This window comes from Macaca fascicularis, chromosome 8 (genome assembly GCF_037993035.2).
Source record: "Macaca fascicularis isolate 582-1 chromosome 8, T2T-MFA8v1.1".
In the NCBI taxonomy this organism is placed as follows: domain Eukaryota; kingdom Metazoa; phylum Chordata; class Mammalia; order Primates; family Cercopithecidae; genus Macaca; species Macaca fascicularis.
Genome location: NC_088382.1, coordinates 111,472,356 through 111,485,894, shown reverse-complemented (window position 1 = coordinate 111,485,894; position 13,539 = coordinate 111,472,356). Strand labels below are relative to the sequence as shown.

General features: G+C 40.3%; 1 protein-coding gene across 12 annotated transcripts in view; it reads left to right on the top strand.

Moving 5' to 3' along the window:
* NCALD (neurocalcin delta) overlaps window positions 1-13,539 on the top strand; it is a 444,446-nt gene that overhangs the window by 249,100 nt on the left and 181,807 nt on the right. The window lies entirely within an intron of this gene.

Genomic DNA, 13,539 nt, shown 5'->3' with positions numbered 1-13,539 from the left:
GTTTTTCTAAAACCTCGACTAGGATATTTATAATAAGGTTTTGGTTTCTTTCCAGACTTGAGAGAACATTCATCTGAAATTACATTTTTCGGGTCGGTTTTGGCCAGATGTTCTTTAGATAACTCATGAACATTTTCTTTTTTGGGTGGAGGGGTATAGAGCATGGTCCCTTGAACCCTTTTCGAACCTTTTTGTTAGATACTGTTTCTTTCCTCATTCCCTCTTTATTTTCTCTTCTCATTTCTTGAGTCTCTGTAGAGGCTGACCTGTGGGCCAAATCCTATTTCTCCAGACCTTTGTCCCCAGTAAAACAAAACAAACAGACCATCTTTCACTTTTCAGAATTTTCAAGACTATGTCAATGCTTTGACTAAGTCAGACCTTTGGGGAGAGTACATGAATCTCAGCAGCAGCAGTGGTGAGTTGGCCTCTTCCGGAAGGGAATTCACTGCATATGTGTGGGCCACTGAGTTAAAGTGAGTTTCACAGCCCACTTTGCTACCCTTGCCTGGTTCATGAAATGGTTCAAACAAAGTAACAACTTAAATCATCGGAACAGAAAAAAAAAAAAAAAGGATTATTAAGTGCACTCTCTTTTATGTGATTTTTATTTTTGTTTGTTTCATATGAACTTTATGTGAACAAAAGGACCTTGGTGAGTACATGTGCAGCCAAATCAAACTTTAATAGAATCCCCTAAGATAAGACAGGAACTATGGGAAAAGGTTTTATTATTAGGTATTTGTTCTGTCCCTTCTCTGAAACACTCATTTCTAACACTGCTCTTTAGTAGGGAAAAAGTCATTTTTCTTTATATCTAAACTATTGACATCATTATATTTCTGATGGGGGGAAATTTTTAAGTGTGTGAAGTAAAGAGAGTGATGGGAGGCTGAGTTGGAAAGAACACAACATCTAACTGAGTCCCCTCTTCTGGTGAATTAGTATTGTCCCATGCTCATGAACTAGTGTATTTTCTGTTTTTAATTTCCTCAATTTTCAAACTGTAAAATAAAATATTATGGTGTCTGTTTTCTGGGAACAGAAAACACATGTAAATATTCGAGAAATTTGATACAGAGAATTTTGGTTTGAAGCTTGTCAAAAAGATACATGAAATCAAGCCCCAATAAAATATTTTTCTTGCTTACATCTGGTTTATCATGATTTGATTAAATTATTCTTTGTAACACACTCCTGAATGATTTTATAACAAATGCATAAATGGGAGGATTATTTAAATGCCATTATGCTAACCATACCTACAATTTTAGTCATCGCACAGACATGACACTTAAAAATTAGTATACGTGTGTAGACTTTGGTTTAAGTCTTTTATTAAAACAGGACTTTGAGATTTTATTGTTATCAATTAATATTTTAGGGTGCCTGAGGCAAGAGGCACATGGAACCTGCAGCCCCTCACCTTGTCTCCCCTTCCCATCCCTGGCTCTTTGTGGCAGGACTCCCATGCAATCAGGCTGTATTAGTTTTCTGTAGCTGCTGTAACAAATTAGCCACAAATGTCATGGCCTAAAACCATGCCAATTTTTTATCTTGTGTTTCTGAAGATCAGAGTCTAAAATCAAGGTCCCAGGGGGGCTGCATTCCTTCTGGATGCCCTATGGGGAGAATGTCTTCCCTTGCCTTTTCCCTCCTCTACAGGCTGCCCACATTCCTTACTTAGCTCAGAGCCCCTTTATCTCATCACTCCAACCTCTTACTTCCATCACCACATCTACTACTGACTCTGATCCTCTCCCCTCTCTCTCGTAAGGATTCTTGTGATTCCATTGGGCCCGTCCAGATCATCCAGGATAAACTTCCCTTCCTGAGATCCCTAACTTAATCACATTTGTAAAGTCTCCTTACCATAGGAAGTAACATATTCATAGGCCCTGGAAACTAGGATGTGGATGTCTTTGGGAGGCCTACCACATGTGTGAACTCTCCAGGCCCACATTGTTCCAGCTCCATCCTTTACCATCACTGCCCCCTACACTAGAACTGTTTTGTCTGCCCTTGGGAGGACCTCCCCAGGCAAGGGCTCACACAGATCCTAGGAGTGGCTCTGTTACCAGTAGAGGGTCTTGACTGCAATTTGCCCAGGTTCTTGGCATTTTGAACAAAGAATTAGACAAAATACACAGCAAAGCAAGGAAAGAATGAGCAATGAAAGCAGAGATTTGTTGAAAATCAAAGTGTACTCCACAGAGTGGGAGCAGGCCGAGCATTGGCTTAAGGACCCTGGTTACAGGATCCTCTGGGGTCCAAATACCCTCTAGAGGTTTTCCATCAGGCACTTGGCATACACCCCATGCAAATGAAGTAGTGGCCTGTGATCAATCTGATTGGTTGCAGAAAGCCTTTTTTTGTCTGTGCTCCTCCTCATGTGTCAAGGAGTTGCTTTCTGCAACCAATCAGAGGCTGAAAGGAAGTCACAAAATTATGCTCCTATGCAAACATCTGATTGGTTGTGGAAAGCAACTAATCAGAGGTGCTTTCAACTTTGCATCTGCCCGGCGGAAATGGGGGAGGTTTGCAAAGGGAGTAGCCTTTGGTCCTTTTGTTACTTAGGTGTGAAAAGTTGGGGTTTTCCTTTTGATTTAGTTCTAGGAAGTCAGCATGAATCAGCCTTAGGTTTCCTGCCTCCAGATCCTATTCTCCTTCTTCAGCTCAGACCAATTGAACAGGAAATTCCAGGATCCCTGGTACCTGGAGGGCTGTCAGGGTTTAGGAGAATATCAGTGCAAGCTCAGTGTGGGCACAGGGCTCTCAGATTCCTTGACACTTGAGGAGGATCACAGACAAAAAAAGGCGAAAGTGGGGCCCTCTAAGGCTAGAGGCCCAAGCAGGGGCCAGATGCTGACATCTACAAGCAGTGTTCCTCCAACAGCCAGGCAAGCAGCATGATTGAATGCCTGGAGGTGGACCGCAGTCAAACGGAGACTGTCAGTCCCTTCTAAAGGAGGCAGTAGACATACAGTGCCAGGGAAGAGGCCCAGTGTTGCTACATCTTAGCAAAACTAAAAATCTATTTTCATTTTGTTTTAAACAATGTGCAAGCCAGAAAAAAGGGTTGAGGGGACCAGATATGGCCCTCAGCCCTTCAATTTGCAGCTGACCCCTGGTTCAAATGAATGAGCACAGCATACCTAGGCATAGATGACATTTTATTGAATGAGTGAACAATGAACTTCAATGTCACATTAGAGATGGTGCATTAATTAAATTACCCAAAGCTGAAAAATTCATCCCTAATTATGTCACATTGTTCAGTAGGATCATCAGAGATTCAGCAGGGAGATAACATGACAACTTTATGATAAATATTAATAAAATGTCCACGATATGGCAATGACTTCAATTTATATAAACCCTTTTCCATGATACGTTTCACAGACAAAAAATAAAGGCTACAAATTAAATCCCCTTGCCAGTGAAAATTCCAAAGTTAAAGTCCAAAGAAATTAAAATCCAAAATTGAAAGCTCTTCTATGGAGTTAAAAATCCAAAGGAATCAAAGTTCCAATCGCAAAGGTAAAGTTCAAAATTACTTCAGAAATTTCTAAGAAGTTGCTTCATCATCATTTAATCATTTGACAATTCTTTATGGAGCTTCTACTGTGCGCCAGGCACAGTGCTAGGTCCTGGGGGAGAGCGGTGAATAAGAGGCAACCATGTCCTTATGGAGTTGATATTTAGATAGGGAACAACATAAGCAAGTAAAACATGTAGCATTTTAGGTAGTGATGATTGCTAAGGAGAAAAAAACATAGGAAAATTGAAGGTAGAGGCAGTTTGAAATTTTAGATAGAATGGCCAAGGATAGTTCCATTGAGAAGGTGACTTTTGAGGAAAAGCCTGAAGGAAATGAGGGAGGTGACCTGGCAGATACTTGGTGGGAGACCATGCAGGGATGAGGGAGTGCCGAGTACAAAGGCCTGTGTTGGGTGTGGCTGGGTGTGCTTGAGGAACAGTAGAAGGCCGGAGTGGCTGGAGCAGAGAGAACAGAGATGAGGGATAGTAGAGGGTGGTGGTCAGAGCAGAAAACGGAGCTAGATCGTGGAGGGTTCTTTAAAGATAAGAACTCTGGCATTTACTCTGAGTAAGATGGGAGTGCTTGGAAGATCTTGAGCAGAGAAGTGACATGCTCTGACTTGTTTAAGTTTAAGTCAGACCTCTCTGGCTGCTGCATTCTGAAGAAGCTGAAGAGAGTAAGGACAGAACTAGGGACACCCGTTAGGAGGCCATTGTAATACCCCTGGGAATGGCTGTTAGTATTAAAATTTGGTGGTGGAAATGGTGGCAATGAGAAGAGGTCAGATTCTGGATCTGTTTTGATAGTTCATATAACAGGATTTTCTCATGTATCTGACTGGGGTGTTAGGAAAAGAGAAGTCATGAATGACACCATGGTTTTGGTTTAAACAACCAGAATGGAATTGCCATTACGAGAATGGGAATGACTGGGAAGGAAACAGAATTTGAAGGAAAGATCAAGGGGCAATCTGGGGACATGTTAAGTCCTAAACATCGATTAGACATGCAAAGTAGATGAGTAGGTATTTGAAGGTGTGGATCTGGAGTTCAGGGGAGAGGAGCCAAACTGATGATTGTCAGCATGTAGATTTTATCTAAAGCCATAGGACTGGATGAGATCGCCTGGAAAGTATGTGTGGACAGAAAAAAGAAGAGTTTCTAGATCTAAGCCCTGGGTGACTCCAACGTAGAGATCAGGAGGATGAGGGGGAACCAGCAAAGGAAAATGAGAACAAGCATTTGGGAAGGTAGGAAGAAGAAATCATTTCGTGGAGTAGACACTGAATAGCTGTGTCAAATGATGCTGGGGGGTGAAAAGGTGAAGGCTGAGAATTGACCATTGGCTTTAGCAACATGGAAATTAATGGAGACTTTGATAGGAGTAGACTCAGCTAGACTGATGGACACTCTGGTGCCTGGGTACAGCCGAGGCTCCTTTAACAGCCCTAGCCTGGCTATCTTCCAGGAATGGATGTAGTTCTCTCAAGTACTGAAGCACTTGGAAGTAGAGTTAGACACAAGATCACCCAAGTGGATCACTTTTCAATACATCTGAAGAGTTGATAATTGACCTAAGATTATTATAGAAATAGCCCCATCCACTTGAAATTAAAAATAAGACAGTCTGTGGCTCCTAAAAAAATTATTTTAGGCACAAGTCTATTCCCCAAACCAAGTATTTATTATTGTCAAATACCATAGCACAAATACAATACACTGAGTAAAGGAGGGTAGGTAGAGAAAATCTTGATTTCAGTTACACCAGGATCCAGTAAACCTACCATACTGGAGAGCTTGACCTGTGAATTCACACTTAATGAAAGAAATGTTACATGCACAAACACTACCACTGCAGCCACCCAGAAAGAGAGAGGAGAGAAAGAGAGAGAGAGAGGAGAAAGGAAACCCCAGCAGCTTTCCCCACAATATAAACCCTGCCTCCCTAAAGCACAGTCTGGGACCGCATAAGAGTTCATGTGTCCTGCAGGCAGTTAACACCTCAAAGAGATACACTGAGTGAGGAAGGGCTGAGGCTCCACATTCCTAGTTTCTATCCCCAAAGGACTGATTAGAGAAAACACTGCTTCTCCCCTAGGACAGTGAGGCAGGGAGAAGAGAGGCTAGGAATAGCCCTCCAGGAGTCCTCCTAAACACAAACTCAGGGAAAAGATTTGACTTCTCTGCCTCAAACTCCAACAAACACAACAGGAAAGGGAATTCAAATCATTTTATTTGATTGGTTCTTTGGTATAAAATTGGGAATAATAATAAATATGTCTTTGGCTACAATGAAATTAGAAACATGTGAGTTTTCATCATTCAAAATCTCTCTTATTCTGGATGTAGAATATTTATACACATAGTCTTAGATGCTCTTGTGTGTATATCTGTCCATGATCAGGGAGAAACTAGAACCCCCTTACTTCTTGTTGAGTCCTTGAACTGTCCCATCTGCTGATGAGAGCACTTATTATAATTAAAATACCATTCTAACCAGTCTGTTATAAACTCATGAACAAATCTATGTTGAGTCCTTCATTTAAGATAGATAAAGATTACAAGTACTCTTTGTCCTTCTAGAAAATTGGAACAATCCGGCCGGGCATGGTGGCTCACACCTGTAATCCCAGCACTTTGGGAGGCTGAAGTGGGTGGATCACCTGAGGTCAGGAGTTCAAGACCAGCCTAGTCAACATGGTGAAACCCTGTCTGTACTAAAAATACCAAAAACTAGTCGGGTGTAGTGGTGGGCACCTGTAATTTCAGTTACTCAGGAGACTGATATGGGAGAAAGACTTTAACCCGGGGGGCAGAGGATGCAGTGAGCCAAGATCATGCCATTGCACTCCAGCCTGGGCAAGAAGAGGGAAACTCTGTCTCAAAAAAAAAAAAAAAAAAAAAAGGAAAAGAAAAAGAAAAAAAGAAAGAAAGAAAATTGGAACAATCCTATCAGATCATATAAAATATGGCTTTTCTTGTCAAGTCTTTATGAAGATGCTGTTTGTTGTTACCTTAAAATGCTTGTCTCACCTCTCTCTCTCCAGATCTCTCTCCTTTCCTCTGTCAGCATTTAAGATTCTACTTTTCCATGGAGGCATCCATAATTAATCCCACTAGCCCTCATCAGCACTGGCATTCCATCACCCTCACATGCACTGTGGCTTTTGTAGGTCATGGTCGCGCTTTGTTGTTGGTTGTTGATATCCTTGTGTGTCGAGTAGACACATTTGCACACACTTAGCCTCTTGGAAGGAAACTGGAACTCGCCACTCCACAGGCGACTTGAAATGGAACGTTTTATGTTCTCTGAGCCACCCTATGGCAGTAAGTAGATTTGCTTTAAGTGTCTTATAGATTGATTGAGCTTAATTGGAATTATATACAGGACATATAAATGCTTGGGAAAGTATATAATACTATCTGATTACAAGGTGCTGTTCTGATGGTTGGTTAATGTAGTTTAGTTCTCTATTCTGTTGCATGTTAGAATCACGTGGGGAGATTTAAAAAAACACTAATGCCCGGGGCCCATCCCCTTGGAATTCTCAGTTCATTGCTCAGGGATGCAAAGCCGGTGTCAGCATTTTTTGAAAGCTCCCTTCCCTAAGTGCTTAAACCACAACCCTGGTTTGCCGTTTCTTGCCAAGTAAGTCTTCCCCCAATGGTCACATGACTCACTCCCGCATTTCATCCAGATCTTTGTCAAATGTCACTGCCTCAGAGAGCCCTTCCTCTACCCCTCTGTCTGAAATAGTCCTCCCCGCTCTCACCCATAGCTTTCTAGCCTCTCAGCGTGCTTTTGTGTTTTTCAAAGCATTTAATGGTTACCTGATATGATATTAATACATGGAATGATAAGGAAGTGAATTTCATTCAACGCAGGAATGGAGACCTGCCCTCCCATGGAAGCATCTCTAAATTTCCAATCCCCTATTATTTTAAGAATACCAACCACAGAATGGAATGCCAGCCTAAATCCCCCTGGCTGGTGGGAGAAGGCAGATGATGATAGAGGAAGCCTGGGTTAAAAAAAAAAGTGAGAAACATGGTTTAAAACATTTCAAAAAGAAAGGGAAGGGGATAGAGGTGATACAATCTTTTTTAAAAATTGAAAGCAAGACTTTGGCAGAGGCCAAGTTGGCAAATGGAAAGAAACCTCATCCCTACAGTTACAGAACCAATATCTGGATTGAGTGGGTAAATCTAGTTGATCAAAGAAAAACCCCAAGGTTGGTAAGAAAATAGTCACAGATGAGATAGGCTCCGATCTTCCTCCATACCACCCCTCGCACCGTGAGAATGATTCCCAGATGAAAGGGAATGAGAAGGTGATGGAGTGAGGAGGAGGTTTGGGAGCTGGGTGGGAGTTCTAAGGAATGAGCACACAGTGTGGAGAAACAGGCTCCGGGGTCAGCTTGCTTGGATTTGATTTCAGAACCATCGTTCAGTAGCTGTGAGGACTTACACACTTGACTTTTCTTCCTGGGTCTTCACGTCTGAAGATGACAGAAACTCCTGATTCATTTGGGTCGTTGTGAAAATTGAATGAAATAATATGAAAAAGTTTGTAGCAGAGTACTTGGGAGACAGTCAGTGCTTAATAAGTGCTAACAAATGTGTGTTATTAATAATGCCTTTTTAAAAGGGAGTGAGCTGTCAGAGAAAGCTGGAAAAACTTTTCTTTAGTCACATAGCACTTATCCCAGGGAGCCAAGGACAGGGCATGTGACCTAACTTTGACTCTTCCCCAAATGAGGGAGGGATTTTCTATTTGTCCCTGTTAGAGAAAACTAGCATGAGATTAAATGATAAATGGCAGCAATCAAAGTCAGTGAGAAATGTACACAGCTGTACTTGGATATTTGTCATTTTTTAAAATTTTAGTTAAAATTGACTGCCTCCTTTATTATGCTATTAGATATTAATCACTAGTTACTATTTGCTTGTAATTTGAATAGTTTGCTTTTAGAAAAAAGCATAGCAAAGTGAAGCACATGCTAAACATTTTCTAACTTTTGTACAAGACTTTGAAAGATTAATACTAAGGAGGCTTCATGGATCATAATTAAAACACCATTCATTTGGAACCAGCTTCTAAAAAAACGTTATGCCTGTAGCCTCAGACTTGATTAAGGGAAATCCTGTAAGTCCTAGAAAATATCATAATTGCAGTAAGTAGTTTATTAATTATCGTGTAGATTTACTTTATATAAAAACAGTGTTCCTGAAAAACTGCAACTAAAACAAATTTTTATAGTTTTATTCATTTCTTCATTAACTTATATTGTAATATCTGTGAAAGTCAATCGTTTGTTTTGGATTGATTTTTAAGGCACAGTAACTTCTAATTCTTTGTCAGACGTGATAGTTTAAAACCTGTGCATGAATACTTGGTGGTATCATGGAATGCAACCGTTTTGTTTGCTACTTAAGGGCAGCCTGGTGATGAATCCTTTTGCAGATTTGTGGAATTATTATTATTATTTTAAATGACAGTTATATAATTGTGATATAAATGATTACAAACTCCCTGAGGGCAAGGAAATGTATCTTCTATTTACTGCAGCACTGTGCAGTGAAAAGGTAAATAGTACCTGGACATGACTTCGAGACCTGGGAACACACGCAACCTTAACAGCTAACTTGTGTCGACAAGGCACCTACTTTTGCTGAACACTAATTTTCTCATCTGCCTTCCTATCTTACAAATGCATAGGGTCTCAGATGGGATCATAGGTACGAGAAATGCAACAACATATGAGAGAACACAATAGAAACATTATAGCAGGTGCTCAACACAGAGCTGTCTAATGATTCGTTACCATTGGATGTATTTGTTCTTTTAAAAGACTGCAATTTTCATGTTTACTTTTCTTGAGGTAGGGCACTTGTATACTTTGGTGAGCTGTTTGGTTTTTGCTTTTTTTTTTTTAATATCACGCATATGGGCTTAACATATTGACTTTGGTTTGCTCAGACTATGTCTTCCAGGTTTTTCATGAGGTCTTTGTTCCCACGGCTCCTCCTACCTGTGTGTTCCACCCCTGTTTTTAGCAGTTCTGTATGTAGTGTGGTCTGATGGCTAGAGCCACAGTGGGCTCTCCCAGTGTAAGCTGAGAAACCCCACTGACTCGGAGGGTGGCAGGAATCTAGTGAGCTCCACAGTTAACTTCCCCTGGGTCAGGGGTCTCTCAGTTTCCTCCCCTTCAGCCCCACTGACAACCCAAATCAAGAGGAACAAAGTTGCCCGTATTAGTTTTCTTTTGCTAGTATAACAAATTACTACAAACTTAATGACTTGAAGTAACACAGATTTACTATCTTACAATTCCAGGGGTCAGAAGTCTCAACAGACATGCTGAGCTGAAATCAGTGTGTAGACAGGGCTGGTTCCCTCTGGAGACTCCAGGGGAGAATCCTTTCCTTGTTTTTCCAATTCTAGAGGAGTGATGAGTTTTTAAATGTATTACCTTGGCTTTTAAATATAATTTATTTAACCATAAGCTTATATAATTTAATTCTAAATAATGACTGTGTTTAACAACCAGCTTATAAAATTTCTAAAAATTTAACATTCAGCTTTCAGAGGCCAGTACAAGCAATTATAGCTCACAATTGCTTCCATATCTCTAAACAATCTGCATATACTGCTGTTTCTTGATTTTTCAATTTTGACACAATCTCCTTATAATGGAAGATGATGATTTAGCTCCTCTCATTCCCCCATTCCCCTGCTCTCCCTCAATTCTCCAGTGCACACCTTCTTTTACTCCCATCTTCCCAATATAATACTATCACAATTATGGGTTAAAACAGTATTCACTGTTTATGTCATTATGGTTGACTCATTATAGCTAACATATGAGCCACATGGATACATGTGGTGATTGCGTTTCCTTTCTTGTACAACGTTTTTATTCTCCTGGACTTAATTGCCAATGGCTATAGCTCCAAGAGAGAAGAACAATTTTCTCAGTAAGGGTCAACATTTCTGGTGCTTTAGTGGTTTCTTGTGTGTTTCTTGGAGCTGTGTTTATGGAACTCTCTGCTCTCCTGTGCCAGTCAGGAGTGATTATTCTCTAAACCTACAACACACTTTTGTTCTGAGAATCCACTTCATCATCACCTTGGGAGGATTCCCCTGTTTCTTGTGTTGGATGTCCTCCATGGCCTTCAGGTCCTCATCTTTCCAAGTTTTAATCCTTGTTTTTATAGAACTTAACCTCCGGTAGTTTCCTGAGGCAGCAGCTTAAGAAAGCGTGCATTGGAGGTAAGTTTTAATACTTGCATGTATGAAAAGATATATGAAAAGATATTTATCATGGTCCAGTTCTTGATTTCAGTATTAGCTTGGAATACAATGCTTCACTGGAAATCATTTCCTCTTAACATTTTGAAGACAATGATCCATGGTCTTCTTAAGTACAATGCTGCTTTTGAAAAGTTTCAAAACTACAATTCTGATTTCTAAGCCTTTAAAAAATAATAACCAGTCATGTATCTCTAGAAACTTTTGAATCTACTCTTTATCTCTGACATTCTAAAAATTTCACAATGATATGCCCTATTGGGGTCTTTTAAAAATTTATTGTGCCAGGCCTTTGGGCACATGGGCACATTTAGTCTGGAAGCTCATGCCCTTTGTTTTGGGAAATGTTCTTATATTACCGTTTTGGGAACATGCTGATAGTTTCTCTTCCAGAATTTCTATTGTTCATAATAGAACAAGGACATCTTGGTTTAATGCACTACTCTTCTTATCCTTTCTCTCTGTTCTTCTTCCTCACACTTCTTTTCTTTCTTTTTATACTATGTGTAGGAAGATTTCTTAAATTGTGTCTCCAAAATTGTTTATTAAACTTAAAAAATCTCTGTTATCATGCATTTAGCTTCTAGAATCTCTTTGTTAATTTGCTAAGGGGTCTTTATCTAGCCTCCTATTCTTGGTCATGGATATAGTATCTTATGCCTTTCTGAGGCTATTAATTATCATCATATTACTCAGGGTTCTCTAGAGGGACAGAATTAAAAGGATATATGTATATATGAAGGGGAGTTTATTGAGAGAATTGACTCACATGATCACAAAGTGAAGTCCCACAATAGGCCATCTGCAAGCTGAGGAGCAAGGAAGCCAGTCTGAGTCCCAAAACTTGAAAAGTAAGGAAGCCGACAGCGCAATCTTCAGTCTGTGGCTGAAGGCCCAAGAGCCCCTGGCAAATCACTGGTGTAAGTCCAAGAGTCCAAAAGCTGAACAACTAGAAGTCTGATGTTCGAAGGCAGGAAGCATCCAGCACGGGAGAAAGATGGAGGCCGGAAGACTCAGCAAGCCTAGTCCTTCCAACTTCTGCCTGCTTTATTCTAGCCATGCTGGCAGTGGATTAGATGGTGCCCACCCAGATTGAGGATGGGTCTGCCTCTCCCAGTCCACTGACTCAAATGTTAATCTCCTTTGGCAACAGCTTCACAGACATACCCAGAAATGATACTTTGCATCCTTCAATCCAATCAAGATTAACCATCACAATTGTTAAATTTTTTCTGCCTCTGACATTTTTTGTTTCTTCCAAGTTCATTTCTCCTCTTGTTTTGTTGCATGTCTTTCATTGGAGATTGTTCTCAAATATCTGGTCATTCTGTTTTCCATTCATAATTAAGTGCACAATACTAACAAGTTCATTGGAAGCTCTGTGTGCAGGAATGGAGCTCCTTGGGATTCTCATTGGGGCTATCATCCAGACACTTGTTCATTTTGTTGAGGAACCCATAAATATCTATACTGTAGACTTTTCCCTAGGGCTATTCTATTTCTTCCAAGAGAAATCCTCCAATATTTTGCCAGACTGCTGACATTCTAGATGCTGAGTACAGGATGGGAACTGTGAATCCCATTTTCAGTCTCTGGTCTTACTCCCACTCCCTGCTGTGCCTTTTGTTCAGAACCTCTCTGGTTCAGCCTCTTGTAAGTAAACCTCCAGTATCAGTTTGGGATAGGGGAGGAAGTCGCCTAACTGCGGGGTAGAGAAGAGTGCGTTGGAACAAAAATGCTTTCTAACTACCTTTTTATCACCCTTCTTATTTTCAGTTCCACCTCTCACCTTTATTTTCAGAGGGATCTGGTGCCTGTCATTCCTGAGATTTTTCTGGCTTTTGAAGGGCAAATCATTGACTTCAATCACTGCAGATGGTTAATTTCAGTTTTATTCCACTCTGTAAATCCAACCACGTGTGACACTGCTTTCCATTTTCTGAAAATTTGTTGATATCTCTCTTCTGATGTTGTCTCTTCTTCATCCTCTTTTATGTGTGTATTTACATTTTTACATTCTTTTACTGTCGTTTTATTAGAGTTTTGACTGGGAAACGATACTAATAGGTGTATTTAATTTGCCATTTTTAACATGAAGTTTGTATATATGTTAGTAAGGGTTTTGTTTTGTTGTTTTAACCAAATTGCTCTCCAAAAACACTGATTCAATGTCTATCCCATTGACAATGTCAGTGCTCATTACTCTGCATCCTTGCTAACACTAGGTATTATAAGTACATATTTGTATCTTTGCTAAGTTGTCAGGAAATATTTTATATCGCATTGCTATGGCGAACTGGTTTGCCTGGGGCTAACGGGTTTTCTGGGATGTGGAATACTCAGTGCTAAATCCAAGAAAGTCTTGGGCTAACCAAAACAGGTTGGCCAACTTATTAATTGTTTTAATTTAATTAACTTATAGTTTCCCCCAAAACTCTCCGAAGCTGGATTAATTATTGATGCTGAAAGAAGAAATAACTCTATCTTGTTCTCCCTCTTTTACTTCCATTGACTTGACATCTCCCCCTGCTTCAACCATCACCACACTTTGACTTGCTGTCCTCTTCTGCATGCAAATCTCTGCCTTCTTTTCCTCTGGAGATAGCAGAGCAAATCGAAGGTGCTGTCTGGAGGTGTGCTAGTAGGATCAATGGGATTAGCAAAGAAGTCTGAAGCCCCTATTATAT